The sequence below is a fragment of the Petaurus breviceps genome, unplaced genomic scaffold (genome assembly GCF_028583685.1).
Source record: "Petaurus breviceps papuanus isolate PSGF00001 unplaced genomic scaffold, PetGlider_PUasm1.0 174, whole genome shotgun sequence".
NCBI classification, from domain to species: Eukaryota; Metazoa; Chordata; class Mammalia; order Diprotodontia; family Petauridae; genus Petaurus; species Petaurus breviceps.
In genome coordinates, this window is record NW_027185761.1 from 58,183,431 (window position 1) to 58,209,898 (window position 26,468).

General features: G+C 41.0%; 1 long non-coding RNA gene across 2 annotated transcripts in view; it reads left to right on the plus strand.

Moving 5' to 3' along the window:
• Window positions 1–26,468, plus strand: part of LOC138158190 (uncharacterized) — a 74,771-nt gene that overhangs the window by 42,606 nt on the left and 5,697 nt on the right. For both annotated transcript variants that reach the window (XR_011167582.1, XR_011167581.1), the window contains one exon: window positions 25,327–25,398. This is a non-coding gene — a long non-coding RNA (uncharacterized lncRNA). The remainder of the gene's footprint in view (window positions 1–25,326; window positions 25,399–26,468) is intronic.

Consider the following 26,468-nt stretch of genomic DNA (forward strand, 5'->3'; position numbering starts at 1 on the left):
CTCTCTCTCTCTCTCTCTCTCTCTCTCTCTCTCTCTCTCTCTCTCTCCCTCTCCCTCTCCCTCTGTCCCTCTCTCCTTCCTCCCCCACCACATTCCCTTTCTGTCCTCTCTGTCCCTTTCTAGCTCTTTCTCTCTGTATCATTTTCTTTATGTCTTTCTTGAGATGCTGTTATTTACATGCTGTCTCCCTCTGTCTCCACCCCTTCCTCATCTCTCTCAGCCTCCCTTTCTCTTTCTCTATTCTCCTTGTATCTTTCTCTTTGTCTCTCCTTCTTTTCTGAGCTGTTTTTATTTACTTGTTGTCTCCCCTGATAAGTGACATGCTCTGCTTTTTTCTTGGTATCCCCACTATGGAAGTGCTTGGTACATAGTTGAAGATAAACAAATTCATGTTAAGTTTTTGATTGATTGATAGGACATGGGGGTCTGAACTAAGGTGGTGACAATGGGAGTGGAAAGAATTCGCTGTAGACTCAAGTCCTTGAATTCTTCTAGCATAGGGAAAGATCATTTCTAGAACTGAATTCTCCCCACGTCAAGAGAGCACAGTCATGATTCCACTTGAGTATCCCAGATAATCTTAAAGTGAGACAGACTCAGAGGACCTGATTTGCCTCTAGAAGTCAAAATATGAATGAACCTTTATAAACCAGTCTTCAAAGATTGTGATCTGTGAAACACTGCTCAGTGATGGTTACACCATCCACAGTGTCCAAAGCAGATTGGTTTTACTGGTATGGTCATCCTTGGCTTTTCCATAGTCATGAGCTTTGAGATAAATCTGGACCCAGCATCGAACAGATTCTGATTGGAATGGCGTATCTGCCCATTCTTTGTTTTGGTTCTTGGATTATTTCCGATCCTCCTTTTTGTATAGGATTTCTTGAAGACCCTTTGGAACTAGTGACTTAATAATTACAGAAATTATAAACCATGGTGGGAATGCCAAGTCTTAATGATGCTTCTACATCTTTTTTTTGTCTTTCTCTTTTCTCTTCACTCACATAGCCACTGACTTAGTGTAGACCCTCATTACCTTCACCTGCTTGACTTCCTAATTGGACTTCCTGTTTTCAGTCTCTTCCTGCTCTAATAACCCTCCCCACATCTGCCCAAATGATGTTCCTAAAGCACAAGTTTGACTGGACCACTCAACTGCTCTAGAATATCATTGCTTTTTATGCCTTTAAGATAACATGCAAACTCTTGCTTTGTGTTTGAAGCCCTTTGAATCTTTCTCCCTTTGAATCTACTTTACCAGATGGATTTCACATTACAATTTCCCCAGGCATTCCACAATCTCGTCAAATTGGCATAGTTGCTGTTTCCTATCATTTCTTGCTTCCATTTACCTAGGCTGTTTCCTTATGCTTGGAATGCACCTCTGCTTCTAAGGATACCTTGAGTCTTCCAAGGCTCCGTTCAGGTGTTACCTCTTATAGAAGGCCTTGCCCCTCTCCCCTGGTTTTTGGCATCCTCCCAATCCTGAAACTACTTTGTATTTACTTTTCATATACTTTATATTGATTTAGCTCTCAGTGTGCATGAGGTATTCTATCATAACAGAATATTAGGTCCTTGAGGGCAGGGGCTTTTTGTTTTGTTTTGCTTTGCTCTAGTCATTGTATCCTTTGTGCCTATCACAACTTATATATGATTAATATGTGAACACTAACATTATAATAGTATTAATAAATAATTATTCAGTAATCTGTTTAATTTAATAACATAATTAATAACTAATAACAAGCATATTTATTAATCAGGAAGTATAATATTATATGTTAATATAGCATTTAGCTTAGGTAATTAAGAAATAATTGATATGTGACAATATATTGATGTTAATATGTAATATTAAGTTGAGATTCTTAATAAAGGATTGCTGAATTAAATTGTTGAGTGGGAAACATGCCAGAATGATCCAGTCCCATCTCCATGAAGTAATTGAAGAGCTCTTCATTAGTTCCAGCCGAACCTCTGAGGAGCTGACTCATAGCATCACTGAGGACAAAGCTTTTGCTCAGATGTGAGAAGCCCCTAGGATTTTATGGCTCTTACCCTTTTCATGTTTGCTTTACTCAGGAGTGCTTTCTTCCTTCTCCTTCCTTCTTGCTCATTGGTGCTCCTGATTAGAATAATCTGTCTATCCCTGATTTTTAATCAGATTGCTACCTAGTTCTTTGGAAATCCCCTTCTTTCAAGCAGTGGACTGCTAGAGTAGAGGGAGCATGTTGTGTACCTTGTGTGACGTGGTCACCACATCATGGTGTTGGTTATTTTTGCATCATTCTTTTTCTTTGTGACAAAGGGGTTTGATCTGGAGCTTTATTTGGTCAGAAATAACTATGCTAAAAAGACAAAAGCCATGCATAAACTTTTTATTTTTACTTTTTTTATAAAGAAGGAAAATTGGCATCTCTTATTGGTGATCACTTTTTTTTTGGGTTAACAATCTTGCTTTAATCAAACATATGTCATTTACGTAGTTTAGGGGAAAAAGGTCAGCACCCCGGACTTCAGAGAATACAGAGGTTCCAAGCAGAAGTCACAAGACAGAGAAACATCATCTGATAGGCCTCCAGCTGTCTATTACATCCATACCTAGACAGTTACCAGAAAGGGAAGCATCAACATTTGGGTTTTCAAAGCTGGGGGGCTCAACATCTGCCCAGAGTCTCATCTGGTCAAATCATGCAATGCTTCTCAAAGTGAGCCCCTAAACAAAGCCTCACATCAGGGTTTATATAGCTTCTTTCTGGCTCAGAGAATGTCACAACCCACTGCCCAATCAAAAAGCATTCCCTGAGGGCTCCAGGTGCACTTAAGCCTATCAAAGGGCCTAGGGGGCAGGGAAGATGTTAAATTCCCATTCCCATAACAACTGGGTAAGAAACATGGACAAAAAGTCAGGAAATTTGAGTGGCAGTCCTAGCACTTCCAAATGACAGTGTGACTTTAAGCAATGGAAATAACAGCTGCCATTGATAGGGCACCTTGGTGTTTACAAAGTGATTTCTGTATATTATTTGATTTATTCTTCCCAATAACATCATGGCTTAGTAAGGTGTTACAAGTTATCCTCATTTTTCAGATGAAGAAACAAAACATCAGGCAGATTCAACAACTTATCAATGGTCTCACAGTTAGAAAATGTTAGAGACAGTGCATGAACCAAGGTGTAATTGTTAGGGGCTGCCTAACATCAAGCAAAAATTTACTCCATTGCAGCTACAATATGTTTTGCTTCTAGTTCTGCCTTCAAGGTCCAAAGAAAACAAATATAAAGTTAGGGGGTCTTGCTTCTTGAGCAAATCTATTGCTATACTTTAAAACTTAAAAAAAGAAAAGACTTTTCATTGCACCCCATGCATCCTAAAGATTTCAGTGTTTGTCTCTTTGTCTCAGCCTCCTCCAGAGTCATCATGGATCTTTTTGCATTAATAGAGAAAACTTCCTCTTCCAGTGATTTCATAAATACAGAGAGCTCCTATCAATGCAATGCCTACACTGTATATTAGTGTTGTTATCAAGCCATGTATCTTATGGTCCTAGGGTTTGTCTAAGGCACTTGAGAGGTACAGAGAATTGTCCTAGGAAACATGGTATCTATGAAGAACAGAAATAAACTTATATTTTCTTTACTCTGAGGTCCAGCTCTCTTTTTGGTACACTTTACCTCTGGTTTAATTTTACTGTTTTGTTTGTTTTTCTTTTAATTTTTAAAAAATTTTTGGTCTTTATTAATTTGTTTACTTTTAGTTTACAAGATTCAGTTCCACAATTCTTTGAGTTTCAGATTTTCTTCCCCCCGCCCCCATCATTTTAAAAGGCAATATACATCTGGGTGGGATTCCTTAAGCAGTAATCCTGAGTTGCAGGCATTGTCAGGTACTGGCTAAGCTGGCATCAGGAAAAGCTTTCTAGTTATTAGTTTAGCTAGATTAAACCCCTCTGCTGCTTGCTTTAGCTTTTGCAGAATACATTTTCCCCTTTTCCAGCTGAGTCTTATTTTTCCATGAAAGGAGGTGGTTTTCTTTAAAATAAACTAAAGTTTTATTGATGTCATTTGTCTCAATATGGTCATTTCTGGAAATCTTCCCTTCCCCCTCCCAGCTTCCAGATTAAATCTTCCATTATAACAAAGGAAAGCAATTAAGGAAAAGCACCCAAATACAGTGACTGCATTTAAATGATGCATGTAGCATTCTGCCCTAGCAGGCCCTCAACTCTCTGCTGTAAGAAGGAGGTATATTTCATTATCTCTTCTCTGGAATCATCATTGGTTTGTTTTACTTTTTAAAATTATTACTAGTTATGCTTTTTTAAAGTGATCTTTTCATTAAAGAGCTACCCTTCAAAGTAATTCTCTTTTTTTTTTTTTATTAATTTTTTTAAAGCAATCAGGGTTAAGTTATTTCTGGGTGTGGTACTAAGTATCTGAGCCAAGATTTAATCCCCAGGTCATCTAGCCACTGGAGCTGGTGCTCTTACTCACTGAGCCGCCTGGCCGCCCCTTAAAGTAATTCTCTTTTAATCACTTTCACTTTGGTGTTAGGTTGTGTGGAAATCTTGCCTGCTTCGATTTCTAAAGGGACAAATGTTAATAGTAATAATAGTTAGCATTTTTATAGTGCTTTAAAGTTTTCAAAATGCTTTCCAGATATCATTTCATTTTATTGTCACAACCACCCTGGGAGGTAGGTATTATTATCCCCATTTTACAGATAAGGAAACTGAGGCATGCAGAGGTTAAGTGTGACAACCCAGTTTCAAATAGTTTGTTAAATGTCTGAGAATGTATTTGAACTCAGGTCTTCTTGACTCTTATCTAGTATCCCACCTAGCCATCATCAGTCTGTGTCCCAACTACTTAATGGGGTTCCCAGACAGAAGAGGTAGGTTCCATCAGAGTAACAGGTCACAGAAAGTAGGAGAACTTTAAAATGTGTGACTGAATTGGCAAAATGAGTTTTTAAATAATGAGGTGAATCTTTCCTAGTCACATCTGGCCTCATCCTTTGAGGGGGCAGCAAGCCCCCAAACAGGGTACAGATAATCAGACTTGGCTTAAAATGTGGAGGGCACCATGTTATTGTTTTTTATTTTGTCCTTTTTTTTTTTTTTAAAGCAATCGGGGTTAAGTAACTTGCTCAAGGTCACATGGCCAGGTGTTTCTGGGTGGGTGCTAAGTGTCTAAGCCTGGGATTCGATCTCCAGGTCATCCTGACACTGGAGCCGGTGCTCTTACTCGCTGTGCTACCTGGCCGCCCCTACACCATGTTATTCTTGTAGCTTCAAGGGGAAGATGGGTGGCAGCTATGGCTCTGGAATCGTAAGGACCTGAGTTCAAATCCAGTCTCAGATGAGTGACCTTGGGGAAGTAACTTGATAACTTGATAGTTGAGAGACAGAGCAGAGAGTAGGCACAGTAGGCTTCAGGAGAGTTGCCACTCATGTTTTGGAGCACTCTGAACACTAGGATTTGGGATGGGGTAGATTAGATGCCAGGCCCATACTCTTCCTATGAGTATGTATGTGTATGATGGGATTTTCAGGGTTTGTATTAAAAGGTTGAGAGAGGATCTTTGGCATAGAAATTTTTAAATGGATACATCAATAAATTTATTAAGCACCTACTATGTGCCTTTGTAGCAGCAAGCACCCCAGCATCCCCAGGGTGGCTGCTAACACAGGTTCTTGGATCTGCTTTGTTAAAGGAAAGCAACTCAAAATGGGTTAACAAGCTTACTTTAATCAGTCAAATATGTATCATTTACCTAGTTCAGGGGAAAAAGGTCAGCACCCCGAACTTTAGAATATACAGACAGAATTATTAAGACAGAGAAACAGATCAAGTAGACAGTTTCTAAACTGTCCAACCATAACATCCATACCAAATCAACATCTGGGTTTTTCAAAGCAGGGGGGGGGGGGCTCACAACCTTCTGGACCCACTGCCCAATCAAAAAATATCTACTGAAAAACAAGCCTCCCACCCCAGGCTCCAGGTACACTTTAGCCTAGGGGCAGGGAAGATCTTAAAAATTTACATTCCCATTACAGCCAGTTAGGAATACAAAGACATAAAGGAGAAAGTCCCTGCCTTCAAAAAACTTAAATTCAGTTGAGGAAGACTACATGTAGACTTATAAAAATAGAAAAAAGCTGTGTAAAGTAGTTGGGGAGGAGATGGAGGAAAGGAATCAGGAAAGCCTTCCCAGAGAAGGCGATGCTTGAGTAGAGTCTTAAAGGGCTGAGGATCCTACTGGCAGAAGGATGGAAGGAGTAAGAACCAATTCAAGGGCCGGGAGACAGAAGATGGAGTGACTTTGTATGAGGAGCAGTACAAAGTCCAGCCTAGCCAGATGGCTGGGCTGGGTAACAAGGAGTAAGCCAGAAGTATCCTGAGCCAGGAGGACCAGCCCATTTGTCCTCATCCCCCCATTCTCCACTCCATCCCCAAGTTTGAGTGCCTCTTAGTATGCCAGTGTGGTGCAATTAAAAGATGGATCTGGAGTCTGAAGGCCAGGCTTCCACTCCCAGCTGTGGAATGTTCTAGCTGTGGGACCTGGAACACAAAGTTCTCTCTGCGCTCTAAGCTCCTCATCTTCCCAAAGTTAGAATCTATCATCCTTGTAAGTAAGGATTGTTGCATTTATTCTCTTTGTATCCCACAGACTATAGGAGGTGCTTAATAATTGCTTATTGATTGTTGATGGATTGACTTGAAGATTACTGTGTTCCTTTGCATATCTAAATACCAAGAATTGCACTACAATTTGTATTTCATATTATTACCTTTGAATGAGACTGAAATGTTATTTAAAACATCACTTAGGTTGGCACTTGATAAAGCTTATTTTACTTTCTTCTACCGCCCCCAGGGCTGTGGCCAAAGCTCCCTCTGGGAAGGTGACTTATTTCTTTATTAATCTACTGTTTGGCTTATCTGCTGATGCACCCAGCAAGGAGTAGGCTGTTCACTTAGCCTACAGGCTCAGGCTCAGAGAGAGAAGTCAGTGGAAGGTTCCAAAACGGAGCCATTACCTCCGAGGGGGTTGGCATTGATTGACCAGAACTCTCTTAGCATGGTGAAATGGAGATGGGAGGCAGGGGAGCTCACCTTGGGGTCTGGGAACTTGGTTTAAAAATATTTTGAAGACTGTATTTCCATATTATTGATTTTCCTTGCCATCCTACTCATGAATTTAAAAACATTTCTCCTCACCTCTGCTTCTTAGAACCCCTGATATCTTGATAATTCAATGGGTTGGGGTGAGAATCACAATTTTAGATGTATTGTGGGACACTGGGGGGAGGCTGCTGGATTTGGAGTCAGAGGACCTGGGTTCGAATTGCAAGTCTGCTGCTACTGACTACCTGTGTGGCCTTGGACAAGTCATCGGTGGACCTCAGTTTACTCAGTACAGTAAGGGGGTTGGCCCTGATGACCTCTAATGTCCTTTCCAATTCTAAGTTTCTGATTCTATGAACCTTCTTTTCCCCCTCTGGAAACTGAGGATGAGAGCAAGGGCAAGCTGGTAAATGTTTAGCAGCCTCTCTGGGTGAAAATATGACACACATGTACATTTAGTGTGAATTATCAACATTTTCTCCATCACTTTTGTAAGTCTAGACAATCAACGAATCAATAAATCAAGCCCTGATTTGTAGTGAGTTAGAAATGCTTAAGCTGAAACTTTTAATGCCGCCTTTGGGAGACAGTATGGTATAGTAGAGAGAGGACTGACCTCAGAGTCAATAAGTCCTGGATTCCAGTTCTGCCTTAGACACAGATAAGTCACTTGACATCTCAGGGTTCTAAACCCTTGAGGGTAAATTTCACAGCAAAGAAATCATAGTCCTAGACCAAAAATAAAGTCAAATAGGGATAATACACTCCCTATATCCCAAGGTTGGGGAGGCCCCAATGAGCTCATGTTCTTGTTTAGGTGTGGACGTGTTATTTCATAGGTATAGAGGGTTCTGTTCTGGAAATCCTCTTCCCCAGTGTAGACTGGTAGCCCTATAACTGATAGTCTTTTTAAATGTAAATGATGTTTTCTTACATTTGAAGCTTTGAACTGTCTCCCTCCCTCCCTTGCACTAGAGAAGGCTACCATTTGAGGCAGGTAAATCAATGTATGTATACCTCTATTTATCAGTTCTTTTCTCTGCAGGTGGATAGCATCTTCCATCACAGGTCCCTTATGGTTGATTCGAGTGTTTATACTACTCAGAATCACTTGGTCATTCCCAGTTGTTCTTCAAATAATATTGCCGTTACTACATACAATGTTCTCTTGCTTCTGCTCAACTGATTGTCCTAAACCATTGCCCAGGGTGCTGAGAATTTAAATGGCTTATCTAATATTACACAACCAGTATGTCCCAGAGACAGGGACTTGAATTCAGGTCTCTCTGATTCCCAGATGTTCCCTTTATCTACCACACCACCAGGCTTTTCAGTGAGGTATGCTGCTTTCTAAATCTTAAACATTTAGATGAATGTCAGGCATTTTTATTACTATTGTTGACTATTCCTTTTGAATTGTATCCACTGTTAATATGGAGAACTTAAAACTTTCAGCTGGCTCAAGGCACATGCCATAGGGATTTGGTTATCTTGGCAGTCATGTACAAAGGCAATCTGCCCAAAGGGGGTTGTCTCTGCCTTCCTGGGGTGGGGGGCTATTTGCAGTCCATGGACCAGATGTATATCAAACTGGGGGTCATGTTGATGGGTCAGGGGGTAGAGAACTTCACCTTCAAGTTGAGTGGATTCCCAAGACAGAGGACAATCTATATTGTAGATAATACATGGATGGGGAGCCAAGAGTTAATTGTGTTGAAAAAAGCCATCCTGAAAGCTCCAGGTAGTTTTTCTTCCAGGCTAAACAATCTTAGTTTCTTTATCCTTTTAACACCCTCTCGATTTTTTCCAACCATTTCATCATTTTCATTACTAACTTCCAGAGCCTCTCCCAAATAGTCAACATTCCTCTAAAGATGAAGGTCCCTGGTCTGGACAAAGCTGGCCTAAGGCACAGTGGAGAGTCTGGTCAGAGAAGGATTAGAAAGAGAGAAAATGAGGCTGGACAGGCCCTTCTGTTAGGAGGAGGAGGAAGTCATCTTTGCTTAAGGCACCAGGCCAGTATAGCTGCCTGGCTCACTCTGGGGAAAGACTGTCTTTATCACTGAGCATGGCCTTGCCTCTGTCCCTATCTCAGAATTAAGCACTTTCACAATTTGTTGCTTGCTGACATACTTTGCTTTGCCTTTAGGCAGCAGCATATGGGGTGATTGAAACTGTTACTTACTCTCTGTGTGTCCCTAAAGCAAGCCACTCAACCTCTCAGAGACTCATTTTTCTTACACGTGAAATGGGCAAAATAGTCAATAGAGGCATACCTCGCAGATATTTTGGTTGGGTTCACAGAAAAGCGAGTCATGTGAATTTTTTGGTTTTCCAGCACAAATATTTACACTTTACTGTAATCTATTAAGTGTGCAATAGTGTCATGTCTAAAAAACCCAAGGTACATACCTGAATTTAAAAATACTTTGTTGCTGAAACATGCTAAGCATCACCTGAGCCTTGGGTGAGCTGGTGGAAGGTCTTGCCCCATGTTGATGGCTGCTGACTGATCAGGGCAGTGGTTGCTCGAGGTTGGGATGGCTGTGGCAATTAATTAAAATAAGACAACAGTGAAGGTTGTTCGAATGATTGACTCCTCCTTTCACTTGAACACTTAAGAGGACATGATAGGGTTACTAATTGACCTAATTTCTCTTTTTCTTGGTAATTAAAAAAATTCTAAACTTGAATACAAAGTAAGGAAAAAAACAACCAGTGCCATGTGTGTAATTTCAGTATGAGTCTCAGAGAATAAGGAGGCCAGTGGAGAGCAGTGAAAATACACGCAACGTTTGTCGATTAGGTTTGCCACCTTATGTGGGTGACCCAAATCAGTTGCTATGGTAATATGAAAGATCACTGATCACAGGTCACCCATGACAGATATAATCATAATCAAAAAGTTTGAAATATTGTGAGAATTACCAAAAGGTGACACAGAGACATGATGTGAGCACATGCTATTGGAAAAATGGCACCGACATACTTGCTTGATGCAGGGTTGCCACAAACCTTCAATTTTTGAAAAACAAAATATCTGCAAAGCACAGAGCAGGGAAACCCAATAAAGCAAGGTATGTCTGTATGACAGAAAGAACACCAACTATGGAATTAATAGAAGTGAAGCAAATCCAAGTAATCAAATTAGCTGGGTTTTCATCTTGCCTTTGGCATTTACTTCCTAGGTGACCTTGAGCAAGTCATTTTACTTTTTTTTTTTTGCTTTTTGAAAGGGGGAAGGTAAGGCAATTGGGTGACTTGCCCAAGGTCATACAGCTAGGTTTTTGTGTTGTGTCTGAGGCTGGATTTGAACTCGGGTCCTCCTGACTCCAGGGCCAGTGCTCTATTCACTGCACCACCTAGCTGTGCCAAGTCATTTTACTTTTTTGAGACTCAATTGATCAGTAAAATGAGATTGGACCAGTCTATGAACTCCCTTGAAAATCCTAACCTGTGATTCTAAAATTAATCAAAACTACTTCACAGGGTTGCTGTGTGAGGATCAAAAAGACCTATGTTGATTCCAGCAAGTATTATTGTCATATCAACAAGCACTTATTAAGTGCTAAGGGTTGGCAAAAATTGTCCTTAACCTCAAGGAGCTGACAGCCTGATGGGGGAAGTTCCCATTCTAATGATTGTTAATGAATAATATATATTAAGAGCCCCTGGTAATGCAGGGGTCCTTCACCTTTTTCCACGTGTGTGTCATAGTCATTGTCTTGTAGTCAGGGAAAGCATATGGACCCCATCATAGAATGAATCACACAGGATACGGAGGAAAACAATTATATCAAAATACGTTTGAAAGTACTAATAAAATGAATTCATGGGACCCAGAATAAGAACCCTTGTATTTGTATCACTAAACATGGCATCTTGCATGGAGTGATAGCTAAGCCTTACTAAATGCTCATTATGTTGAAGGGTGCTGAATTTAATGGGTTATACCAAGGTGACCACCATTAGAGAAAGGGGACAGCTTTGTTAAGCTCCCAGACAAGAAAAAGGAACAATTGAGTTCTGTTCCCTATTACCTGCATCACCTTGGCTAAGTCATTCCAATTCTCTGGACCCCAATTTCCTTCTTTCTTTTTTCTTTTAATTCAGTTTAATTTTTTTTTTTTACTTTTTGGAGGCGAATTGGGGTTAAGCAACTTGTCCAAGGTCACACGGCTTGGTTTTTGTGTTAAGTGTCTAAGGCCGGATTTGAACTCTGGTCCTCCTGACTCCAGGGCCAGTGCTCTATTCACTGTGCCACCTAGCTGCCCCCAATTTCCTTATTTCTAAAATGAGTTGGATTTGATCACCTTGAGAGGTACCTTCCAGTTCTAAGTCAGTTTGTATCTGTGAAGGTGGATGAAATTTGGAATGGAGAAATACAAATGTTTGGCTCCGAATTTGTGCTTCAGGATGGAGGCGATCTGGGCTTCTCTTAGAGCACAGAATGAAGTGAACTGCCTCCTTCTAGCTTCCAGGCTCTTGCTTTTCAAAGTAAGGAAAAAGCCAGCATGTTTTCTTGACATAGACAGGCGAGCCCAGAGAGAATGTTTAATGGATGCCTGAGGAATTAGACCCATAGCCCTCAATCCTGCTAAAAGGAGATCTGCTCCTTGGAATTCTCCTTCGCTAAGCTTTATGTCAAATCAAAAGAAAACATGGCAGCTGTGTCTGGCCTGCAATGGCTGCTGTAAGGTCCTGAGCTATTTCTGGAATGAGAATAATGTTCAATCCCTAGCTTTGCTGCAGCAGACATTGACAGGGGCCAGTATTCCCCTGATTTCCAAATATCTCTGCCCTTTAGGCATTATAGGATCTTAGATTGAGATGAAGGGATCTGAACTTTGGCTGGAAAAATGACCTCTTTATTTTCACTAATTTTTGGTTTTCTTTCTAATCTTTTGTATTTTTTTAATGCATTTAAGAACATCATTTTTTTTTAAAGCAACCGGGGTTAAGTAACTTGCTCAAGGTTACATGGCCAGTTATTTCTGGGTGTGGTGCTAAGAATCTGAGCCCAGATTTGATCCCCATGTCATCCCGACACTGGAGCCAGTGCTCTTACTTGCTGAGCCACCTGGCCGCCCCTAAGAATATCATTTTTATGGGGCAGCTAGGTGGTGCAGTGAATAGAGCACTGGCTCTGGAGTCAGGAGGACTCAAGTTCAAATCCAGCCTCAGACACTTAACACTAGCAAGTCACTTAACTCCAATAGCCCTGCCCTCCCCCCTCCAAAAAAGAAAAAAACACAACTTAATTTTTAGATCTGTGGGCATCACCAGCCTACCAAAGGGGTCACTGGTTAAGAATCTATGCCCTAGAGCAGGGCTGTGGTTGTGAACGCCAAAGATTTCTGGGTAGCCAGCAAAAAATGTAGAGGAAAACATCGTTTGTATGTAGAGGAAATCCTTTGGCCTGCTGCAAGAAACCTGAGGGCCTAAGTGGCCTATGTGGGCCTGCAGGCCTGCCCTAGAACTTAAAGAAACCTTAGAAACCACATAGTCCAACCCCCTCATTTTACAGATGAGGCAGTTGAGTCTCTGAGATGTTAAGTGACTATCCATGTAGTAAATGGAAAAGCTGGGATTTGAAACTGAGCCCTCTCTTAGCTATGGCCTTGCTGGCCAACTCTCTTATGAAGGATGGAAGTCAGGGGACAAACTAGAATTTTATCTGAGTGTTGATGAACCCATCTGAATATTATGTGTGTGTGTGTGTGTATACACAGCCCCCCCATATATATACACACACACACTATATATGTATTTATATATGTAATATGTATACACACTATATACATACATACATACATACATACATATATTACACATAATTCACACACATACACACATGCATGCACACTGCGCCAGGGTGGTCTATAGGTGACAGACGGACAATCCACCCTCCAGCTGGTCTTTGCTGTCCTTCCAAGTTGGCAGGATTCCCCTGGTCTGGTCTTTAAGAATGCAAGGTCTCCTCCATTCTCCAATGACATATAAAGAGAGCACTTTCAGGGAAGTGATTCCTAGCTTTAAGGAATGTAAAGTACCCTATTTATCTATACCATTCCTCTCATACTCATTCCCCCTTCTCTGCTGATAGAGTGAACACTGCCTCCTCCCCACCCCTGATAGTGGAGAGATCTTGGAATTATTGACTTAGCACTGAAAGGGCCCTTACACATGGTCTAGGGCCACCCTCCCTCACCCAGGATCACACAGGTGAGAAGTATCGGAGGTGAGATTTCAGTCCAGGGTTTTTGGGCCACAAATTCAGTACTAGAAACATGTTGCCCATGAGTGTAGTCTCTGACTTAGAGGACCAATCCAGGGAATTTTATGCATGAGCCACATAAAAGTTAAGTGACTTGCCCAGGGCCACCTAGCTGGTAGGGGTCAGAGACAATATTTGAACCTGGGTCTTCATGACTCTGAGGCTAGTACAAACTGTTTGCTCCTCCCCACATTCTGTTCAGTGGATACTTGCTTCTAAGAGAGATGGAAGGAGCATTTTGAATGGGATGATCTAGTCTGAGGTGAAGCACCCAGCAAATTTACCACAGTGAATTTCCAAAAAATAGCAGCAGTGTGGAGTTGTGGATAAGGTGCCAAGTCCATAGAGGTGGCCCAGTGGACAGAGCGCTGGACTTGCTGTCAGGAAGCCCTGATCAAATCCTGTCTCAGACACTTTCTAGCTGTGCGACCTTGGACAAATCACTTAGCATCTCATAACTTTGGTTCCCTTCTCTGTAACATAGCGCCCACCTCCCTGGGTTGTTGGGAGGCTCAAATGAAGCCATATGTGTAGAATGCTTTTACAAACCCTAAAGCACTGTGAAACATTTGTCTTGTTGGTGTGGGTATTTCCTCACCCAACAGAGATCACAATGGCTCTTTGGCTTAGTACAGTCTTCAAGAGCTGCCATGTGGGAAAAAAAAAAATCCATTCACCTACAGCCATCTTGGTGAAAAGCTCCTCCAAATTCAGTTGGGCTGGTCCTCAGATGGTAGAAGGATGAATCAATGAAAAAAGCATTTGTTACTCTTTCTATGGGCCAAGTGCTGGTGCTACAAATACAGAAGCAGACAGTCCTTGCTCTCAAGGAATTTGCATTAATAGGGGAAGGGTGTCCCCAACACCCACAGGAGCTCCTAACCATCACAGGCATCCTTGGAATTGCAAAGGAGACAGCCATTCAGGGACTGACTTGATGGGATTTCAGTTCTGTTTTGGGCTGCTCCATAATCATTGCACATTGAGGAAAGCAGAACACGGTGAGAGAGAAGTTATAGGTCACAGATTCTTGTTTTGGTCTCTAACGCCCCCAGGGCCAAGCATAGCTTCTTGTACATGGTAGGTGCTTAATAAATGTTGGTGGAATTGAATTCAAACAAATACCAGGTGAGAGAAATTGAAATGGGTGATGAAGAAAACAGAGCTTCTTACTAGAGATAGTTCAACTGTCTTCCAAAGATATTCCCATAGGCATCTCCCACCAAATTCAGCTCGACAAACTCTGCCAGGGAAGGGAATGAAGGAAATAATTTATGCTTGGTTTATGCTGCTACAAATCAGCATCCCTTCTTATCGGGTGAAATTTCAAATGCCAGGAATGAAATATCTCTTTGCCTTGTGTTGCCGGCCGCCTCTTTCTCAGTCTCTATCAGAGAGGCAAGTGCTATAATCCGTACTGCTTTTTATTGCCCCATAGATAATAACTAGTAATAGAGATGTCTGACCTGACAAGGCACTGAGCTTGCCTTTTAAATATTGCATGATATCAAAAGAGGAAGGAGTTAAGAATGTTATTAGCTGATAGAGACTGCAGAGAAGTCACTTCTTGGTGCTTGCTGGGAGAGTTCACTGGTTGGCTTTTGGAAACCATGGGAATACTTTATGCCTAGAGCAGGTTAACTATGGAAATGCAATTGACTTGAGTGTCTTGAACACCTGACTCTGGGAAGTCCCAACTGCATCAGGTGCCCTTGGAACTGCAACGGAGATGGTCTCCAACTTCCCTTGTCTGCATCTTGTCTGAACATAGTCATTTGTGTGTCACCTTCCCTGTTAGGCTGTGTGGTCTGTGAGAGCAGGGACTGCCTTTTGACTTTCTTTGTATCCACAGTGCTTGGCATAGTGCCTGGCACACAAATGCTTGTTGACTTGAGACATGGGTAATGACATGGTATGATGCTTCTCAGGACATCTCTGGGCAGCACTGTGGATAGAGTCAAGAAGACCTGAGTTCAAATCTGGCCCCAGACACTTATTAACTGTGTGACCCTGGACAACTCACTTAGCCCTGTTAGCCTCATTTGTAAAATGAGCTGGAGAAAAAAATGTCAGATCTCCCCCTTATCTTTATAATCGAGAGGCTGGCTATATCTAACTCAATGAACAAAGAGCTTTTCTGTGTAAGGAATAAGAAGTCTGTTTGACCTATTTTATGAAGAAGAAAATGAAGCTATCGTGTTGTGTAAGGTTTTCATAACTTGCAGAATTGGTGCCTCAGATACCTAAGGCTGTTGAGTTTCTTTTCCTCAAGTCCTGAGATGTTTCTGACAAGAGACGAACCCTATCTCACCCAGGCATGGAAAATTCTGTTTTCCCCAGTTATTCCCATGAGATCAGTAGCATATACATCTTTATCTCATTTGGAAAGCTGGATTGTATAATCTTCTCCTGAAGCCTCCTCTGCCTTAATTCCAGTTCCCAGGATTGGGTTAGCTGAGGTCAGTGGCTAATCTAATGTGTCCTTGAAGCCCTTTCCCCTTTCCCACTTCTGACCTCTCTCAAGCCTGCATATGCCTGCAGTTGTATACCATAGTATTTAGTGGTGCTGCTGCTGTTCATGATAGACTTTTAACAATATACCTGCTAACCATATTGTGGTCTTTGCAGTGACACATCTTTTTGAAATGCCATTTATATATACGATGATGTTTGAAGGCAGTTTTCATGTCCTTCTTGCCCTTTGGGCAAGTCTTCTCTTCTCCAGGCTTAATATCGCCTTTCCTTCTACCATCCACCTATGGTATAATGTGGAATCCCATTACCACCTTGTTGGCTTTCTTCTCAATCCACTTTAGATTTTCAGGTCCTTCTAAAACAGCGTCATATGCACTACTGGACACAATACTCCAGGTGTGCTGTGAGCAGTGTGTGTGGTACAGTGAGACCCTTTTACTTTTGTTGACTTACCTTCTCCCCTCTCCACCCTGCACCCCGGTGACTGCAAGTACTTCTTAGTCAGAGGCTATTTAATTTTTGTCCTTGCATCTCCAGTGTTTGGCTCATAGCAAATGTTTAACAAACTCTTATGGAATGAATGAATGAACATCGACCCATCAACCCAACTGCTTTTTGCTTCCAGTCGTTCCATTGGTCCTAAACCAACCCAACCATCCTGTCATGTTTTTTCTTAAGTATAATATGAAAGCTTTTGTCAAATGCTTTGCTGAAGTCTAGATCTCATTGTCTTTAGCATTCCTCTGGGGGCTTTTCTTGTAGAGGGAGTGAGATGCAAGGTAGTCAATAAGCCCTCATGCTTTTCAACAACTATTTATTAAGTGCCTACTATGTGCCAGGTATTGTGCTAAGTACTTTACAAATATTATTTCATTTGATTCATTCTCACAACAACTGGGAGGTAAGTGCTAGTATTACTCTCATTTTATAAATGAGGCACAGAATTGTTAAGTGACTTGTCTACTGTCACATAGCTAGTAAGTGTCTAGGGCAAGATTTGAACTCAGATCTTCCTAACTCCAAGTCCAGGGCTCTATCTACTGACTTGTGTGTTTGGTGCTGGGGATACAGAGGCAAAAAATGAACATTGATCAAAGATTTTATATTTGATTGGAGGAAAACAGCATATATATAAGTAAGCATAAGCAAACTATAGGCCAGTGGGCATGACTGATTCCTGGGAAAATTCTTGAAAGGATCATTAAAGAGAAGGTTGGTGAATATCTAGAAAGGGAAGCAATGATACAAAGTGCCAGCAAGAGTAAGTCATGCCAGACTAACCTCATTTCCTTTTTTATCAGGGTTATTAGACTGCTAGATGAGGAGAATGTTGTGTGTCATAAGCTAGATTTTAACAATGCTTTCAATAAGTTATAGTATTCTTGAGGAAAAGGTGGAGAAATTTACTAGGAAGCAATACTATCAGATGGTGTCAGACCTAGGTGGATGACATGCAGTGGTTAATGTTTCAGTGTCAGCATGGCAGGTGGTCTCCAGTGGAATACCTCAGGGATCAATCTATACTTGATTATGTTTGAAAAATTTTTTAAATCAATGAATTAGATAAATGCATAGAGGTATTCACATAAAATTTGCTGATGACACAAAACTGGAGTGGGGAGGGGGATAGCTAACACAGTGACTGAAACTTTAGGTAAAATATAACATGATGAAATTCAATAGAGATAAATGTAAAGTCTTGTACTTGGGTGCAAAAAATCAATTTCACAAATAAAAGATGGGGGAAGGTATGGGTTGACAGCAGTTGTTCTGAAAAAGACGAGGGAGATCCGGTGAGCTACAAACTTAGCATGATTTGACAATGTGGTGCGGAGGGCAAAGAGTGGATGCACTCTTGGCCTCCGTTAGGAAGAGGCATAACTCCAAGATCCAGGGAAGTGATAATTCCACTGCATTTGTCAGACTTCCACTGGAGTATTGTGTTTAGTTATGATTGCCAAAATTTAAGAAAAACATTGACAAACTGCAGTGTCTACCAGAGAGCAATCAGGATAGAGAAGGAACTTTGAGTTAATGACACTGGAGGGCTGGTTGAAAGAAATGGGTATGTTTAGCTTGGAGAAAAGACTCAGGGCACCTGAGAGCTCTCTTTAAGCATTTGGCAGCCTGTTTTGTGGAGGAGGGATTATTAGATTGGTTTTGCTTGGCCAAAGAGGGCAAAACCAAGAGAGAAATGGGTAGAAGTAGCAAAGGGAATGGTTTAGGAATGACATCAGGAAACATTTCCTAACAACTATAGCTGACCCAAAGTGGGAAGGGCTGCCTTGGGATGCGGTGAATCCTCTTCCTTAGAGGTCCCCAAGCAAGGGAGCGTGAGCATGTCCTAGGTGTATTATAGAGGGGCTTCTTTTTCAGATGTGGTCGGGGCCAGATAGCCTCTGAGTTCCCTTCCATCGCTCAGAGTCTGTCATTTTGTGAAATGAATACTATATTACACATAAAATAACATAATATTATAGCATAATATAATATATACATGTGAATTAATTTCAGAAGGGAGGGTATTAACCTCTGGGAGTGGGGTGAAGCGGGATCAAGAAAGACCTCCTGCAGAAGAGGGGATGTCCCCTAGCTGAGCCTCAGAGGATTCTGGGAGTCCTCTCTCTACTCTGCTGAGGACTGGGTGCTCAGCTGGTGGGACTGCAAGCTGACTGCTTTCTGAGGACTCTCTGCTGGCATGCCTATGTTATGCTGCACGGCAAATATTTACAAGATTCCCACGGGTTTGTTTTTCTTTCCTCCTGTCGGGTGAGCAGTAAATCAAATACATAACATTCAGTGCATGTGAAAGAGATTTGTCTCAAGAAGGGAGATAATCATTAGTTAAAAGTGTTGTGGCAAGGTTGGCTAGTTTCAAAAACCAGATTTTTATTTTCATGTTTATGTGATGGAAACATATTATAACCCTAGGGATATTTCCTAAGTATGTCATAATCATTTATGATTCAGAGGATCATAGGACTAGAGGTAGAAGTAACCTAAGAAGCCATTTTGTCTTACCCAGCTTATGTTATAGTTGGGCAAACTGAGGCCAAGAGGGGGGACATTTCTTGCTCAGAATCATATACATAGTAAGTGGCAGAGCTGGGATTTGAGTCTACTTCCTCTGACTCCAAATAAATATTTCACTCTCAGAGAGCAATAGTTTGATTTTGAGACAGGTTTTCAGGAAGACCACCTTTTGAATCACCACTGCTGTGAAATACCCTTTGATCAGTTCCAGGTATAGAGTCTGGAAGACTTGGGTTCCGATCCTTCCCTGTGATATTAAGCTACCGTGTTTCCCCGATAATAAGACACTGTCTTATTATTTTTTTGGACAGAAAAACACCAGAGGGCTTATTTTCAGGGGAGGGCTTATTTTAATGAACATTGACAGCAATTTTCATAAACAGGTAAATGTGAACAAAAAAATGTACCTTTATTCAATAAGCAAATCACTGGGGAAGAACAGGATGACGCGCTCACTGCTGCAGCTCTGATTGGATGCAGCTCGGAGCGCGGTGTGCATTTCACGGGGGGGGACGGGACGGTGCATACAGAGGGTACCGTAATGTAGCATGTAGCCTACAGTAGCAATCTCAATAGGGCTTATTTTCCGGGGAGGGCTTATTTTAGAGGAATCTTACACAGTAAGGGGAGGGCTTATTTTTGGGATAGGTCTTATTATCGGGGAAACACGGTAGTTGCTTATTCTCTCTGAGCCTTAGTTTCCTCATCTGTAAAATGGGGGAATGCCTACAGTAAGTAACCAGCCTCACAGTTGTTGAGAGGCTCAGATGAGATAATGTATATAATCTGCTTTGTTAATTTTAACAAAAAATATGTTATCACTACTTCTCATCTTATATTCTGTGGAATCTAGTTAAAAACAGTCTTGGGACAAGTCACCATCCTTCTATTCCTTATCCATCCATCCATCCATCCATCCGTCCACCCGTCCACCTGTCCATCCATCCAGTTGATGACATATCTAGCTGATTACTCACACGTATATATTTATATATACATATATAAATACATGCATATCTATGTATACATATATATACATATACATATTTTTGGAGACTAGGTCTCTCTATGTCACCCAGACTAGAAGGGCAATGGACACTCATGGGCCTTACCCCACTGCTGATTGGCACCAAACCTTTTAACCTTCTTTGTTTTTCCAATCTGGGCTGCTTCTCTCCTCAAGCAGCTTCGTGACCCCTGATCCCAAGGGTTGACCATATTAATGCCATACTTAGCATGGACACTCTTGAGCTCAAGCAGTCAATCACATTTAGTCTTCCTGGTAGCTGGAACTACAGGCAGGTGCCATCATGCCTGGCAAGGAAGACTGTTGCAATGGTGGCCAAGAAGATTTTATTTTTGTAATTGAATATAAGTTTGGGATATAAGGTTGTCTGATATAGGTTCTCTGAAAGCATCTTCCAGCAACTCCAATAGCAGAAAGGATATTTGGGAATGATTTATTGCTCATTCTGTTCCCACATGATGTTGGATTGTTTCTTTAGGTCTTTTTTGAGAGTTTTATGTTACATGTAGATTCAAGATTATTAACTTTTAGGTATGAGATCTTTTATCAATAAAGCTGTTGATAAACATTTATTAAGTGCCTACTATGTTCCAGACACTGTGCTAAGCATTAGGAATACAAAAAAAAGTCAAAAGATAGTCCCTGCCCTCAAGGAGCTTACAATTTAATGAGGAGACAGTATATACAAAGCAAGCTATAAATAGGAAGTAATGAATAGAGGGAAGTCACTGAAATTAAGAGGGCTGGGGAAGGCTTCCAGCACTTTTAGTGGGAACTAAAAGGAAGCCTGGGAGGTCAGTGGGCAGAGTCGAGGAGGGAGTGTTCCAGTTGGGGAAACTGAAGCCCAGAGAATGGAAATGCCAGAAAAAATGCCCTAAACCAAGAGATGGAGTATCTTACTCCCAGAACGACCAGGAGGCCAGGGTCAATGGATCGAAGAGTAGATGTAGGGGGCATAAGGTGTAAAAATACTGTAAAGGTAGGAGAGGGCTTGGTTATGAAGGGCTTTGAACACCAAGTAGAGCATTTTATATTTGCTCCTGGAGGTCATAGGGAGCCACTGGAATTTATTGAGTGGGAGTGATGTGATTAGACCTCAGCTTTAGGGAAATCACTTTAGTGGCTGCATGGAGAATGGATTGGAGTTGGAAAAGACTTGAGGTATACAGACCTGCCAGCTGCTATTGCAGTAAACCAGGTTTGAGAGAATGAGGGTCTGCACCAGGGTGGAGGTGATGTAAGAGGAGAGGAGGAGGCAAATTCCAGAGATGCTGCAAAGGTAGAATTGACAGGCCTTGGTGCCATATTGGATGTGGAGGGTGGGAGAGAGGAAGGAGTCCAGGATGGCCCCAAGGTTGGGAGCCTGAGGGACAGGGAGATGGTACTGTCCTCTACAGTAATAGTGAAAGTGTTATAAAGGTTGTTCTCAACTTTTTATGGATCACTGTTATATCTGAGTGATGAAAGGTAATAGCTAATGTGTAATAAAGCTCTAGTTCTAGTACAGTTTGGTGGTCAAGTCCTCATGAACAAAATGTTCATATCTGTATTTGTAGTATCAGGATTTATCACATTTGTCCATGAAAGATAGTGTCTGATATATAACTCTAGCCACAACATGTCTTGCTAAGTATTCAGTAGGTGTTAAATGTTTGTAGTTTACAATGATATCCCATACAATTCCTGCCATTTCCTTACATGGTCTGCATTCATCACTAAACTAGGACATCTCAAGGCAACCCATCTCATGGCAATTTTCATGGGAGGTAATGATGTGGGTCTGACTTGCCATCTTCAGCCTCTCCATTTGCTCAAACAAATCCACGTGACCCAGCCACGTCTGGTACATCCTTGTTGACTAAGTTCACATAGGTGTTGCCCCAGAGGGCCTCTTGATTCCACTCTTGGATCCTCCATTTTCATCAGCTCTCTCTGGAGGTTAGTGTTGACAAATCCAATTGAGTCTACCTGTTAACCTCTATCCCTGCTTGATAAAGTGATGTCACTCGTTTCAGAAGTATTTCTGTAGTTTTTTGGCCATTTTATCAAATGTTCTAAGAATAATCTTTTTGGTTGGGAAATATTAATTTTTCCATAGTTGCCTTAGGGTTATGGGCTCTGTGTTTTGTTAATATTATGCAGGTTTTTGTTAGGACATTTTTCAAATCTATTACGCTCCATTTAACAATTTTCTTCTTCGTATTACCTAATTGTGAAATAGTCATTTTCTATTAATGGATCTACAAACATCTAATAAGCATCTACTGTGTATCAGACACTGTGCTAGGCACTTTGGATAAAATACAAAAACTGAAGCCAGCCCTCTTCTCCAGGAGCTTATGTTCTTCTGAGGGAGACAATATGTGTATATATATATATATATATATATATATATATATATATATATATATAAACATATATAGAAGAAATAACAGTAGATACACGGGAGTGAGGAAGGGCGGGCGATTGAGGGGCAAGAAAAGGCCTCAAGGTGAAGGTAGCAGGTGGCATTTGAGCTGTGTCTCAAAGAAGACAGGAGTTCTGTGAAGAGCAAGAGAGGAATGCAAAGGCGCAGAGATGGGAGATGGAGGAGACGGCCAATATGTTTAGACTGTAGAGTGGCCCAAAGGGGGCATGATACAGTGAGGCTGGAAGACACAAGAAGGGTCTCAAAGTCCCAATAGATGGGTCTGGGTTTTATCCTAGAGGCAACAATGAGCCTCTGGAGTTTGCTTCATCTTTTCCAGTAGAAATGAATGGTGATGTATCTTCCATAGTTATTTTTTGCTTTGCAAAATCACAAAAGTGATGAGATCCACTTTTTTATTATAAGATGATAAAGAATCAAAATTGGCTGGAACATGTTCATCTGTTCATCTGTCACAAAGGTGACCCCAAATTGGTTTAGTCCCCAGTAGAGAAGGCACACTCCAAGAATCACAGAATCTGAGTTGGAAGGGATGTGAGGGGCCATCTAGTTGAATCCATATCTGAGTAAGAATCCTATCTACAACATGCTCTATAGGTGACTACCCATTCCTCCCTCTGAGGGTAGCCTGTCCCACTCTGGATGGTTGTAATTCTAATTTTTTCTTATGATGAGATGAAATAGCTTCACTGTACCTTCCACCTATAGATTATAATTCCCTTTTGGAACCAAACAGGACCATCTCTTCTGGATATTCTAATCTTCTCTGGGTTTTCATGATACTTTCCTCTCTCTTTCTCATTCTCTCTTCTTCTGCTAGTCTTTCTCTTTCTCCGTCTCCTTTGTTACATCATTATAACCTATATTGTGACCGCAAAGTCTCTGCCCTAGACCCACCTCTCTTCTTTCTCTATACAGTACTCTCTTAGTGACTTCATTAGCTCCTTCTGGTTTCATGATCATATGATGACAATGACACCCTGGTCTATAGCCAGCCCTAGTCTCTTTCCAGTCTTTCATCACCACCCATTAACTTCTATTGCCTGTGCATGATGTTATATCTCCCACCCCTGTGTCTTTGCATGAGCTGTAGCCGATACCTGTAATGCTCTCTCTGCTGTCATTTTTTTGGAACCTTTAGTTCCCTTAAAAATTCCCTGTTTAGGTCCTTTCTGGACTCTCCTGGGTGTCAGTGTTTCTCCCCCATCTTAAATTACTTTGTATCTACTAATCAATCTATATGTTGTTTCCTCTTACAGAATGTAGCAGGGGAGGACTGGAGCCAGCTTGTGCTGACTCAGAAGAGGCAATTGTTAAATTTTCAGTGTGAACATTTACACTTTGGTCATCAGCAAATACTACAAAACAGGACTTGATTTATTTTTTTGTTGATTATTAAGACTTAAGAAAATGATGGGAGAAAATGTTAATAAGGCAGATTAAACTTAAAAAAAGTATTGGTGGTACATTTAATCTCCATAAAGAACTGGTTGTTAAATATTTATGAGCACATCTCTCCCCTCCAAATATAAGTTCTTTGAGGGCAGTGACTATTTTATTTTTGTTTCCCCAGCATTTAGTTTAGTGTTTAGTATGTTCATGAGGCTTAATAAATGATTATAGAATTGAATTGGATTAAAGTTTCTCTCTTTTTGGGGATAAAAACTTTTGCCTCAGTTAAAGGAATTTGGGATATCATTGAAAATGGGAAGGCTTAGAGGAACGATAAAGTCACACTTCACACGACCATAAAAACTATCTGTCTCTGAAGGCCATCCCTGAAAAAATACATTGTTTCCTTTGAGAAGTTAGTTCTGACTGTTGTTGAATGAATAATAAAAGAGAAGTAAATGTTCTTTTATCTGAAACCTTTTCTGATTCCTCCTGCTATTAATGGGAAGGTTTGATGCTTTTCCACTTTCTTTTAGAAATTACTTTCTTTTTATTCTGTGTACATTTTCTATCTGTGTGCATGTTGTTTCCCCTCATTAGAATGTTAACTCTTTGAGGGCAAGGTTATTTCTTTAAGAGTTGATACAAAAATGCCAGTTGGCTTGGATTTAATGAGGTGCCTGAAACTTTATTGGACTTCACTTCCAGTGATCTCTGCTTTTCAGGATAAATCACAGTATCTTGGAGCTGGAAAGTGCTATTGAAATGACTCTCCACCATTTGCTTATTATGACCATTCTGTTATTACCTAGATCAGTTCTCTTCATCTTTTTTGTTTCTTGGATTCTTCTGGAAGCTTGATGAAGCCTCTAGATCCCTTCTCAGAAAAAGATTTTTAAACACATAAGACAGAATACACAAAAGTACAAACAATCAATTACATTGTATTAGAATTATCAAAATATAAAAAAAAATAAGTTCACGGACCCCAAGTTAAAACCACTAAGTCCTAGAAGTGAACGCAAACACCTTCAATCCCTCTAAAAAGGACTACTCTCTATATTCTAGGGGGTCATACAGGCTCTCTCTCTCTTTCTCTGTGTGTGTCTCTCTGTCTCTGCTTGTCTGTCTCTGTCTCTCTGACTGTCTGTATGTCTATCTATCTCTCAGATGAGCTATACATAGGAGAAAATATGATGCAGTGGAGTCTGATCTGGGTTCACATCCTGATTCTAACACGTATCATCTTTATTGCCTTGGGTAAATCACTTAAATTCTCTGGGTCTCAATACCCTCATCTGTATAGTGAGAGTGTTGGACTACATGATCTACAAGATTTATTCTAGCTCCAGATCTATGATCCTTCCTCAGCCTTTCTAAGAGGATGGGATGGAATTAATTTTTTAATTAATTAATTTTTCAGTGTTGCCATTGTATGACTTGTTCTAGGTATTGGGATAACATAAGGTGGTCCTGACTTGCAATCAAGATCAGCCCAATTGATACTCTCCTTGTACCAAGAAATACAGTCCAATTTGGTTCTTCTTCCTTTGCAGTATAGTGGGGTGTTTTCAGATGATCTGAATCCGAGTTTGCAACATCATCACTGGGGAAAGACCTACTTGAAGGTAGGCCATTGTGATTATCTATGATTTCCTTCCCTGCTACCTCCTTCTATTACTTATGGGCCTTCTTGGTTCAGCCGATTAAGTCATTTCAATTTCCTTTATTCATTCTCCACTTACTGAGAGAAACAACAATTTCATGATTATAGCATCAGTGTAGCACATCATTATTAATAATTACCTGATTAGATGAAGCTATTTTAGGACATGAGTTTGGGGATAAAATGGCTTGATCCTGTCAGAAATTTATCTCCCTTTGTGGGGAAAGCTGCTTGATAGGACATAGGAACGCACTCACTCTCTCACACTGCTAGCTCTAAGGATGATGGGGAGGCATTATAAGTACAGCTTGTCCCCACAGTTGCTGAATAAGTCCTCTTCTTGCTAAAGGAGCATTAGTGTATTAGTGTATTCACAGGGCCACAAACATGCAGACTAATGCCTAAAAGGTTGGTTTGGGGACAAAGAATGTAGAATGATTGAACCTGGTTTACCACAACCAGGATCCCTCTGCCCATTAATGCTCGGGAAATTGAGTGGGAGAGGGAAAAAAAGCAAGGGAAAATGGAGGGAAGGGAGCGGCAGAGAAGTCAATGCTAGGAGGCAACAACAATGGTTGTTGGGTTCAATGCTGGTGTTGGACCAAACCGTTAAAGTTCAAGGCACACATCTCTCCATTCTGTGAGTAACTAGTAAGCTGTTTTGGGGATGACGATGCAGTATAATGATGGTGGATGTAAGTGGGAACAGACTGGACCAGAATTGAACTGGAGGAGGAGAATGAGAAATATTGCATTGGAGAAATTACAAAATGCCTTCGATGACTGTTAAGATTTTTTTTTTTGTACAATAAAGGCACACCTTTTAAAAATACATTTTTTATTGATATATTTTGTTTTTGATGTAGAGGCTAGAGAGCCTGCCTCAGAGACAGGATTCAAGTCCTGGATCTCTATGTCACCCAGGTTGGATGAGCAGAGCTACTCACAGGTCCCACCCCACTCTGATCAACCAGGGAGCTCCATTTTCTGACTTGGGCCGGCTTACTGCTCCCTAGTCAACCTGGTGTCCCC